Genomic DNA, 13,130 nt, shown 5'->3' with positions numbered 1-13,130 from the left:
AAATACTGAAAATTTCTCCATTTAACACAATTATTCCAACAACTATCTAAACTTATGCCTAAATGATAAATATACTTAACCAACTGAATTAAACATAAAAACACACTAAAAACACTAAATGTGATGGGAGTAAAATTAATAAATTATGCACTTATTAAATTCCCTCACACTTATTCCATGCTTATCCTCAAGCATGACATAAACTCTCAATCAACTCCACTTAGAAGTTCTTTAACTTCACCCTATCACAACATTCTCTAATAAAAGATTAAAAATTTGAAAGAAGAGGCAAGTAAGGTAATAACCATCACAACAAATTCTATCAACACAATACCAATATATCAACAATTTTTCAACACAAAACAAAAGGCTTGAAATCAATTAAGCTCACATGATTAAAGTTTCATAAAATTTTAAGTTAATACACACCAAAACACAAGGCTAATTTATCAAGGCACAACAATTATAGCTCTTTGCAAATCTTATGGGAGATAGAAATGCCCTTTTTTTTCATATATATTTGAAATTGGTACTTCTCTCTTGTCATAGTTACTTTTTTTTTTTCAAATTAAAGCAACAAATTTCTTTCTCCCCCACACTTAAAACTTACATTGTCCCCAATGTAAAGCCCAAATGCAAAAGAAAAGAAATAAAATAAGATAAGGGAAAGAAAACAAATCTGATTGTGGCTAACAAGCCACCCATGGATTGCCTCCCAAGAAGCACTTTTATTTATCATCGTTAGCTCGACATGGCAAAGCTCCTTAATCCACTGAATGCTCTTGAAACCCCTCATAAAATGGCTTGAGTTCATGACCGTTGACCTTAAATACATTGTTAGTTCCTCTAATTCATGCAAATGTGATTTTCTTTCTAACTCATTCTTCATGCTTAACTCAAAAACATCCTGCACAAATGTATCAACAACATCAATAGAAAAGATAGGAAAGATGGAATGATCATCAGCAGGATACTTCATGGAATCAAAGATATTAAATTTGACAGTCTCTCCATCAAACTCCATAGTTAAGGTACCCTCATCCACATCAATTTTTGTCTTGGAAGTTTTTAGGAAAGGTCTTCCAAACAAAATCAAAGCTGATTTTGATGTGGGAACATTATCCTCCATATCCAGAATGTAAAAATCTGCAGGAAAAATCAATTCTCCAACCTGCACCAAAACATCCTTAACTACTCCCAATGGGTAAGCATTAGAATGATCAGCTAACTAAATAATGACACTGGTTTCTTTCAAAGGACCCAAATTCAAAGTCTGGAAAACTAAATATGACATGACATTAATATATGCTCCTAAATCTGCCATTGCATTTTCAAATTTAGAATCACCTATTCTACAGGGAATAGAAAATGAACCTGGATCCTTACACTTAGGGGGTAATTTTTGCTGAATTAATGCCGACACATTTTCCCCCACACTGATCTTCTCATTATTCCTTAACTTGTGCTTTGTAGTGCATAATTCTTTAAGGAATTTAGCATACCTGGGAATTTGTTTGATCGCATCAAGTAAAGGTATATTGACCTCTACCTTCCTGAAGGTCTCCAAATTTTCTTTCTCTTATTCTTCTTGCTTCATCTTAGCCAACCTGCAGGGGAATGGAGGAAGATCAAAATTATTAACCTTATTCAGTTTAGGTTCAGTATGTACCTCAACTTCAGGAACTTTAGACTCTTTTGCTCCTTGCTTCTTCTTTTTCGTTGACTCATATGAAGTCTGATTATCAACTTCTTTGCCACTCCGTAATAGTATAGCACTTGCATTTTCTCTAGGATTCATGACTGTTTGTGATGAAAGCTTTCCAGAACCTTGAGCTTCAAGTTTGCTTATAGATGAAGCTAATTGACCAATCTACCTCTCTATGTTTTGAATGCTATTTCTGATCTCCTGTTGAAACTGTTGTGTATTGCTAGCCAAAGCTTTAACAATTTCATGAAAGCTTTCCAGAACCTTGAGCTTCAAGTTTGCTTATAGATGAAGCTAATTGACCAATCTGCCTCTCTATGTTTTGAATGCTATTTCTGATCTCCTGTTGAAACTGTTGTGTATTGCTAGCCAAAGCTTTAACAATTTCATCAAGTGACATACCTTGATTTGAGGGAGGCGAAGGTGGTTGATTGACTTGTGGTCTCTGCTGATGGTATTGGTTTTGCACCGGTTGATTCCCATAACTCAGATTGGGATGATCTCACCATCCTGAATTATAAGTATTAGAAAAGGGATCATACCTGCGTTGTGGCTGTCCATAATTTCCTACTGCATTAGCATATTACATTGATTCATCCTCTTGTAATATAGGACACATGTAAGTAGCATAACCCGAACCTGAGCAAATTCCACATACCTTAACATTTTGCATGTTCCCTACAGCCAATTGCCTCACCAAAGAAGTTAAATCAAAAATCTGTTTCTCAAGGTTAGATGTACTTACCTCATTAACCTTCCTAAGTGTGTGGTCCATTCTCATTCCAAACTGCTGAAAGTTTGCTGCCACGTTAGCAATCAGCCTCCTTGAATCTTCTGGTGTCTTGTCAACCAAAGCTCCTCCACTGGCAGCATCTATCATATTGTGATCCATTGGTCGAAATCCCTCATAGAAATACTGAATCAACAGCTGCTCACTTATTTGATGATGGGGACAGCTTGCACACAGTTTCTTAAATCGCTCACAATACTTATACAAGCTCTCTCCATTGTACTGCCAGATGCCACAAATTTCTTTTCTTATATTGGCAGCATGGAAAGCAGGAAAATGCTTCTCCAAAAATATTTGCTTCATCCCATTCCATGAGTTGACAGATCTGGAAGGAAGGTAATACAACCAATCTTTAGCTGTGCCTTCCAGTGAGCAAGGAAAAGCTCGAAGCTTGATTTGATTCTCTGAAACTCCTTGAGGTTTCATGCTGGAACACACAACATGAAATTCCTTTAAATGCTTATGTGGATCCTCACCTGCAAGACTATGAAATTTAGGCAACAAATGGATTACTCCAGATTTTAACTCAAAAGCAACTGTTGGTTTAGATCAAGAGCAGCCAAATCTTTCAAAGTTCTAGCAGCCATGGTTTTGTTTTCAGAATTTGAATCTGAATTCAAATCCGAACTTAATTCCCTTAGAGATTGGACTCCTTCAGATGCACTCGGAATTTGCCTATCTTGCTTAGCCAATTTTTTCAACCGTTTAGCTGTTTTTTCTACTTCTAGATCAAAGATCAACTCACCAGATTGAGAAGTTCTTATCATAAACAAAAAGAAATCAAAGTAAAAATAGAAAAATGCCTCAAAACCTTAGAAAATGATGGAATTTGGCCTCAAGAGGGTGGGGCTAAAAAATCCTATGGATTGATTGGTCTTGATCAGAACATCGCTTCCTTCAAAATAGGTATGGGCCACCCTCCTAATTCAATCAAACTTCTTAATGAATAGTAGCATCGTAAAATTTTTTTTCAAAAACTTGAAATAGCAATAACTCACAAACAAAATTAATAACAGAATACCTTAACACTAAAAACACGAAATCCAATAAATTTCAGTCCCCGTAATGGCGCCAAAATTCTTTGATGGTTGTCGATTTCACCGAAATTAAATTAACTGAAATTACCAGTAATGAAATATTTTCTGTAATAAGTGGTAAGTCCAAGTCAAACCCTAGAGACTGAATTACTAAATTTTGTGCACTTGTGTAATGGAAAAAGAAACAAAGGTTGAGGAGAGGGGATAATTCACAATCCAAAGAAGAAATCATAAATTAAGAACTAAAATTAAATATGAAACTCTCAAATAAAACAGACTTCAGTCCAAGGTAATTCGCATTCCAATGCATTGATTTGATCATAGACAAAAGAAATACAATTATATCTTATTGAATACTTAACGTAGATTTACCAAACAACGAGGTAAACCCCTGACTTCCCTATACTAATCAATTCCAGCCCAGCACTCTTATTGACTCTAATTATTAACTGAATTGGTATTAAGCAATCCTCATCAAATTAATAACTGCTTTAAGAATAGGAAGTAGTTAAGCTGAACAACAATTTATAAAGCATAAATCATTTAATTCACCATATAGTTTCCTTAGGTTTTTATCGAAAACTGGGATCATAATCAATAAAACCTAATTGCTACTTATGTTCAATCTTACACAACAATTACGGATTATGAAGATGAACTAGCAATTGATCTCATCAAATAATTAACTAATAGGCCTTTTTAGCAAATCATTCAATAGATCAAAGACAAAGAAATCAGAAAACAATAGATATTCAAAAAGACATAAATTAAATTAAGAACCTGATCTCACAAATCCTGCATAAGAACTAGAATCCCTTGGACTGAATTAAGAACTTAGCCACTCATGTTCATGGCTTACAGAAAATTGAAGAAAATAAAGAAGAAATCTAAAAAGAGAATGGAGAATGAAGGTCTTCTATAGTGTTTGAAGGTCTGAATTGGATGTGTTTTAGCTGTTGCCCAAAGACGAAAAACCTAATTCCAAAGATAGGAACCAAACTAGGAAAAGTTTTGAAATTCAAAAGACAGATTTTCAGCCTGCATTCACGTCTCTGAAATCAAGGCCGATTTTCAGTGACTTCCTTTCTGAATCTATCTTTGCCCTCTTCAGAAAAGTTGTAGCTCTATTTCTTAGCTTTTCAACAGGTACTCATTTGCCCAAATCCAAGGTCTATAGCCCAAGTTATGGCCCAAAAACTGGGACTGGTTCAGACAGATAGTCCAACCCATAGTGACGACTTCATTGCCATTTTTTACAATTAAAATGGCCTTATCTTGCTTCCAGCCCTTCATAGATGTTGTAGAGATCGCTCTTAAGGTTCAATTGGGCTTGGGCTTGCTTCATTTGGACCTCTAGAACTCCAGATACAAAATAAATTCTGAAACTGGTTGTGACACATCAAGTTTGGGCTTTTGCAATAGATCCATAGTTCTTGTTGTCAACCTTGGAGACTGATTTGGGCTTTGGTCCCTCTTTATCATTTGTAGTGCTCTATCTTAGCTTTTCAATGGATTAAATAGCAATCAATTTGGAGACCCACAACTTTAGAAACACCTAAAAAATACAGTAAATGTCAAATACTAAAAATTTCTCCATTTAACATAATTATTCCAACAACTATCTAAACATATGCCTAAATGATAAATATACTTAACCAATTGAATTAAACATAAAAACACACTAAAAACACTAAATATGATGGGAGTAAAATTAATAAATTATGCACTTATCACTATTGCACCAGCAGCTTTCATGGACCTTATGAACCGCATCTTCCATTCTTACTTGGATCGATTTGTAATGGTCTTCATTGATGACATTTTGGTGTATTCTAAGAACCAGGAGGACCATGATGAACATCTAAGGATTGTACTGTAGACATTGAGAGAGAAAAAGCTATATGCCAAGTTGTCCAAGTGTGATTTTTGGTTGAATAAGATCTCTTTCCTTAGGCATATAGTGTCAGCTAATGGGATTAAGATTGATCCCAAAAAGCTAGAAGCCATCATGGAGTGGAAGCCACCTAAGAATGTGATAGAAGTTAAAAGCTTCTTAGGGTTGTAGGTGACTATAAGAGATTTGTGAAGGTGTTCTCACTCATTGCAACTCCATTGACTAGATTGTTGCATAAAATGTCAAGTTTAAATGGAATGATAAATGTCAAGCAAGCTTTGAGAAGTTAAAGGTAATGCATACAGAAGCACCTATTCTTACACAACCAATGTCGGAGAAAGACTTTGTGATCTATAGTGATGCCTCGCACAATGGACTGGGGTGTGTGCTAATGCAAGAAGGGAAAGTGGTTCCTTATGCTTCTAGGCAACTTAAGCCATATGAAAAGAATTAGCTAACTCACGATTTAAAACTTACAGCAAGTGTGTTTGCATTAAAGATATGGAGGCATTATCTATATGGGGAGAAGTGCTATATCTATACAGATCACAAAAGTCTCAAATACTTGAGGCAAAGAAGATGGATTGAATTCTTGAAAGATTATGATAGCATAATTAATTACCACCCTGGGAAGGCGAATGTAGTAGCTGATGCTTTAAGTAGGAAGTCTCTGGCAGCTTTGAGAGCCATGAATGCTCACTTGACTCTAACACCAGATGGAGCTGTTATAGCTGAGTTGAAAGTACAGCCAAGTTTATTACAACAAATTCAACAAGCTCAAAAGCTGGATGAGAAACTGGTAACTATTATTAGACAAATCTAAGAAGAGAATGAGAGTGAATATGAGATCAAAGGAGATGGTCACTTATATTATAAATAGAAGATATATGTTCCAAATGATGAAGAACTTAAGAGGAGCATTCTTAAAGAGGCACATAGCAACTTTTATGCCATGCATCTAGGAAGCACCAAGATGTACAGAGACTTGAAGACTCATTATTGATGGCCTAGTATAAAGAAAGACATTGCCAATTATGTGACAAAATACCTGACATGTCAACAAGTCAAGCCCGAACATCAAGTTCTATCGAGTTTGTTGTAACCAATCACAATACCTGAGTGGAAATGGGATTGCATCATAATAGACTTTATCATTGGTCTACCTCTTACACAGGAGAAGCATGATGCAATATGGGTGATAGTTGACAGGTTAACCAATTCTGCTCACATTTTACCTGTCAGAACTAATTACTCATTAGAGAAGTTAGCAGAGTTGTACATAAATGAGATAGTTCGGTTACATGGAGTGCTTGCATCCATCATATCTAATAGAGACCTAAGGTTCATATTAAGGTTTTGGAAGAAGTTACATGAAGCCTTAGGTACCAAGTTGAATTCTAGCACAGCTTTCCACTCATAAATGGATTGTCAGTTAGAAAGAGTGATCCAGGTACTCGAGGATATGCTTAGAAGTTGCATTATTGATTTTGGAGGAAGCTGAGATAGGTACCTCCCATTGATGGAATTTGCATACAATAATAGTTACCAATCAAGCATAAGGATGGTATTATATGAGACTTTGTATGGAAGAAAATGTAGAACGCCTCTGTGTTGGACTAAGCTTGGTGAATATAAGTTAATAGGACCAGACCTGGTGAGACAAATTGAGGAGAAAGTAAAGATCATCAAGGATAGTTTGAAAGCCACCTTAGATAGACAGAAGTCTTATGCATATTTGAAGAGGAAAGATATTGAGTACGAGGTTAGTGATAAAGTCTTCTTGAAGGTGTCACCATAGAAGGAGATGCTCATATTTGGGAAGAAGGGTAAGTTAAGCCCTAGGTTTATCGGTCCATACGAGATCATCGAACGTGGGTCCGGTAGCCTATAGGATAGCATTACCACCAGAGCTAGATAAGATTCACAATGTATTTCATGTCTTGATGCTAAAAAGATACAGATCAGATCATTCACATGTCTTATGGGTGGAGACCATTGATATACAATCTAATTTGACATATGAGGAGGAACCAGTAAAGATCTTAGCATGAGAAATCAAGGAACTGAGGAATAAAAGAATTCCATTCGTGAAAGTTCTTTGGAGAAACCACAAAGTAGAGGAAGCGACATGGGAGAGTGAAGAGATTATGAGACAATAACATCTACAGTTATTTGAACCAAGTAAATTTCGATGATGAAATATCTTAAGTAGGGGAGAGTAGTAATATCCTAACTTTATTCAAAAAAAGGTATTCACATAAATGGCAAACTAAGTGGGTGTGCACTTACTTCCTTTCATACCTAGGAATTAGCCACTAAGAGTTAGAGGACTAAAGTGAATTAATCAATAAGTTAAGGGGCAAATAAAAGGTTGGAGGACTACCTTGAATAAATTATAAAGTTTTGGGGAAAATTTAGAAATAATAGAAAATATCTTATGGACCAATGGGTAAAGGATAAAGGACCAATGGGTAAAAGGGAGATAAAATTCTGCCTTATCTTTTCTCTCCCATCCAGCCGGCCAACACTCATCCATTTTCTCTCTTTTCGTTTGTTTTTCAATAGCCAAATTACTCTCATTAGAAAGAAGAAAGACCAAGGAAAAACCCTAGCATCATAGCTCTAAATTCTCTCTTCCATATCACTATTGAAACCAAAGCAAGGAAGCAAGAAGAACTAGTGATTCAAGCTTGAAGGAGTCTACTTTCCTTGAGGGATTTGGTGGAGGCTTGAAAGGAAAGAGATAGCAGCTGATTTTCCCTTAAGGTTAGTGCTATAATTTCCCTTTTTCACCATGTTTAGGTAGAGATTTCTTGAATATAATAAACTAGAAGTAATTATGGACTTATAATTGTGCTGGAAATCTGAAAGTTGCTAGTAGGGTCGCAGAATTAGTCAATTTTAAAAATTGATAACTTGAGCTAGGAAAGTTGAATTTCTGTGATCTTTATGTCTATAAAAACCTTGATGAATGCTCTAAAACTTTATAGTTTCATGCCAGATCTAATTCCCTATTAAGATGGCATTTGAAGGCAAAACTTTTATTGCTCAAATCTGAAAAACTACCCTGAGGATTTCCAGAAGTAAGATAGTCAATTTTAGAAATTCATAACTTGTGCTATAGAACTTGAAATAGGGTGATTCTTGAACTGTTGGAAGCTTAATGAATGCTCTGAAACTTTGTAGTTATAGTCAAGAATTAATTTTGCCAGCTATATAGTGATACCTTTACATTTTCTGTTATTACCCTGGATATGATTGAAGTCTAGAACATGCTGCACATTTTTGTTTATAACCTGAGATGTAGACCTGATTTTGATATGATTCAAATTGGAGATTGAAATGGACATATAAAAGTTCAATTTTGGAAAAAGATGCCATGAAACCCTTGTTGCTAAAAGTTTTGGTGGAATTTTAACTTTGCTGTCCTATTTATCTAAATTGACTAGAAATTTCAATTATGTGCGTACTTGTTCTTTTGGGGCAGCCACTTTGGTGAATTAAATTGGCATTGGATGAATATTTGTTGATTGGTTCTAATTTTAGGATTAGAGTGCTTTTGATGGAAGATGGTTCGAAAAATAAAGGAAACTAGTTCATTTTGGCATGTGAATTTTGCATACTAAGTGTTTGATAAAATGCCTAAATGAACTTGTTATTATGTGAGGAAAGTGACCAATTGGCTAAAGAATTGATTACGGCCAATTGGGTAGGAATTTCTAGGTAACGGTAAAATTAGTTCAGCGAGAATGTTTGTTAGAAATAGTTAAGAAATTTATTCTAAACTGTCCGTATTCTTTTGTATTATAGCAATTCATAAGGAGGAAGGTGAAAATATTAGTTTAAGAGCCAAATCAACTTAGGTTGGAGATTAGCAGGTTAGTGCACTCGTAATCTCTATTTTTTTTTTAAATATGGTATGACCTTTGATAACTTGAGAAATTTATAAGAATTTTGTATGAAATTTAAATGCATGCGATATGAAAATATGGTAATGGCAAAAGTTTTTGTGCATACAAGTATTGTTGATTACATCATGTAAAAATAAAAATGATAATTACCTTATTAAGCCTGAGTAAACCTAGACAATGAATTATAAGTTTGAATAGATTGGCATGCTAATAGGGGACATCATTAGCAGTACTGCATTAATTATATTAATAGATTGATAAATTTCTGTTAGAGGCATCGAGTGCCCAGTCAGTGATTCTTTATCCATGGCTTTTAGTGCTGAATTTTATTATGGTACATGTTGACAGTTATATAGAGGCACCGAGTGCTCATTGTTAAAGTGGTCAGAGACACCGAGTGTTCAGTACCGGGAGTTCCATATCCAGTCCATACAATTTTGTCATAGGTTACTATGGGCACATAAAAAATCATAAAATGTAATTTAATTAAGAAAATGTACAAAAATATAATGAGAATTATGTTAAATATTGAACTTTAAAGATTTCATATAATCATTGCATCATTTAATCGATTCAATATGTTTGTATTTAGAAATGGTCATAGATTTGATATTTTGAGTTTATTTATTTTTGAACATTATTTTTTTAAATCTCGTATAGTATATATGTAAGTTTTTCTTTTATTTTTTTTTAATTAAGAGTACACCACTAAGTTGTAAAGCTTAGCGTGTAAATTTTTCCTCGCGCAGATACAGAAGGTAAGGAGTAGATAGTCAAACAGGAGACGAGAGAGTAGATTTGCAAGAAAGTCTGAAGTTACCTCATACTTGGACTTTGTGCTAGATGCACTACCAACCCCAAATGCATTTTATCTCTCTTTTTTTTTTTTTTTCGTATGCCCATTTGCCATGTACTAAAAACACATGATGTAAATTTATTTTGGACGACCGTAAATTTAAGTATAAATATATTTTGTTACATTTGCAGGTTTATAAACTTATATATTTAACTAAAGGATGTCTGAATATATGTTATGTTAATATTTGCAAATGATGAAGAAATAAAGTTGAATAGAAATATGATAAGAATTGATTGTCAGTATTGTTTGAAATTGAAAATTATAAATATTGTTATTAAAAGGTGGATATTAAATGTTTAGGAGAAACTCTTGCAGTTTTTCCATTGAAATAATTAGTAAACATTAAGAAAGAAAATTGTTCTAATACAAGTTTAGGTGCTCCGTGCACGGAATGTGGCATTCCTTTGCTTAGTTTTACTGTAAATTGGATAGGGAGTGTTACATTTTCACACCTTACCCCTCCGTAAGGCATAACATGATCCCGTAGAATACTTAATGAACTACCGAACTTCACCTACCGATAACTCATTAAGTACCCTACAAGGGATTTTAAAATAATTTTACATTTTGGAAGTGGTGAGCATTTTAGTGAGAATTAAAAACCATTTATTCAAAGCTTAAGGACTAGTAAAAATTTTTGTCCATTTAAATTTTGCTGCAAATTTTATAAAAATTTTGACAGAGTTCCCTCTGTATTTTGAGAAACCAGTTCTTCAAATACCTGTAAAAAGCACTTCCAAAAGTTTTCCACAACTCCCAATCTCCAATAAAACTCAAATCAACCCAATTCAAATCGCTTCAAAGCAATTTCCACAATTTAATCAAATTTGGTCATCACAAAATTTTTAATACTTCATTAACAAGGCATAAAGCAGAAAATTCATATTTACAAATATTAAATTTACAGAAACAAATCCAAAATAATATTATTACAATTTATTTACAACTGCTCAATTATATTGATACATACAACATTTCCATATTTACATCAAAATTATCTACAAGGGTATAAAATAATACCCGAACAAAAGCTTGATGTGATATTCAACTCAGTAGCAGCTCACTCTGCTGCTTTTTCCTTGCTCTTATCTGCGACAGTAAATTAAACTATCGCTGAGTATAAACATACTCAGTGGTGCACAATAAAAATTAAAAATGCGATACATAAATCATTTATTGATAAAACATAATTTGAATACTTCACAATCACATTTCACAAATATCAAAGCTCATAACAACTCATTTTGTCAAATAATATATTAAACACAGTTTAGTCAAACAATTTCATAAACACAGTGTTGCCAAAATCATAAACAACTTAAGCCATGACACAAAATTTTCGATCAATGCCGCGTTGTACACCACGACAAAGCAATCTACAACCCCATTAATCGAAATCAATGAGGGAGGTGGCTAGCTAGCTAATGAGTACTCATCCAATCTACAACCTCAACTGGCAAGCCAGAGAGGGAGGAAAATAAACGATCTCAACCCCATAAATGAAGGAGGAAATGTGATACTGCCATGCCAAGTGTGAATCCAAAATCAATTTAAAACAATTATTTTCAATAATTTATGAGAGATCCCAAACAATTTTCAAAGTCATTTTTGTAGTCACAAAGTGGCAACACAATTCATAAATAACACAGCGATTTCATAAAGTATAGCAACTCAAATATTCAATTGGAAAACAATTACATAAATTTATTGTGCACAAACCTGACTGGAGTCGCCTCTAGGCCTTGACTCAGTCTCTCCGAACTTCCAAGTCTTTTTCAGCTGAAACACACAATTTTATAGTGTTTCAGTACCATAACTTAACATAAGTCCAAAAATAAATTTAACTTCACTTTAACTAGCTCTATTGCGTTAAATTTGACGTTCTCGAAGTTTTTGTGTTTCGGGTTACTATTCACTACACTATTCAAGTCAAATTGTTGACTTTTTAAGGATTAATAGGTATGGGAACTCCAACTTCACCCACACACATTTTGGTCACCAAACTTGTTGGTTTTGGTCATTTTTTCAAAGCTTAGGTCATTTTGGAAAAATTGCCAATTTTCGGTTTTGGTGCTCCGAAGTTGCACTGTTCCATTGGTCGATCTACTGTTGGAATTTGACAAAACTTCCTTCATAGAAAATGTTCCTTATTGTCTTAAGTGTATTCTCATTTTTGGATCACCTCAATCGGAGTTTTGTAGCTCAAGTTATGGCCAAAATATTATTACTGTTCACGTGCACTGTTCATGCTGAGATTTTGGGTTCTAGCAGATTTTGATCCAACTTCGTTCAGTAATTTGGTCAAGTTAAGTTCATAATTTGGTCTCACTTTCTTCATATGAAATGTTTTACTATGTCTTATGTTTCCATCGGTTCAAGAACCACCTAAATTAGAGTTTCCTAGAGAGAGTTATAGCCCTTCAAACATTACTGCTCAATGGTAATTCTGCAGAATCGCAGGTACAGTAGTTTAACTTTTCTCAATGATTTTGAAAGGGTTAATGGCATAATTTGGGTTTGTATTCTTCATGAAAGTTTTAGATCTATATCTTATCTAATTACGGTTAAAATTTCAGGTCAATTTGACCTACCTAGCTCGAGTTATGACCAAATGAACAGTTACTATTCATTTGGTCAGTTTGGTGCAGTGGCAGCCTGCTCTCATTTCACTTTGGTCAATTGTTTCACCAAGTTTTGGTCAGTTTTTGGCCATGGTTCCTTAATGAAAATTGTGCTATTTTATGTCTATTTTCATCCCCAATTGGTGGCATATCAATTGGGCTTGTAAAATTCCTGTTTTGGTCCTTCAAAGTAGGTTTGGTCATGCTGCCAGCAGCATGACCAATTGACCTACGAATTTGGTTTTCATTCCAACAATTCCCACACATCTCTTTTGGTCATTATTGACCATTTTTCATCTCATAATAGACCAAA

General features: G+C 34.3%; 1 non-coding gene across 1 annotated transcript; it reads left to right on the top strand.

The window, feature by feature from the left end:
- Positions 1–2,643: 2,643 nt before the first annotated feature.
- Positions 2,644–2,750, top strand: LOC131175653 (small nucleolar RNA R71). The gene has a single exon (XR_009145845.1). It is a non-coding gene; the product is annotated as a small nucleolar RNA R71 (small nucleolar RNA).
- Positions 2,751–13,130: the final 10,380 nt, after the last annotated feature.

The sequence above is a fragment of the Hevea brasiliensis genome, chromosome 17, assembly GCF_030052815.1.
Source record: "Hevea brasiliensis isolate MT/VB/25A 57/8 chromosome 17, ASM3005281v1, whole genome shotgun sequence".
NCBI lineage: Eukaryota > Viridiplantae > Streptophyta > Magnoliopsida > Malpighiales > Euphorbiaceae > Hevea > Hevea brasiliensis.
This window is presented reverse-complemented; position numbering and strand designations above follow the sequence as displayed.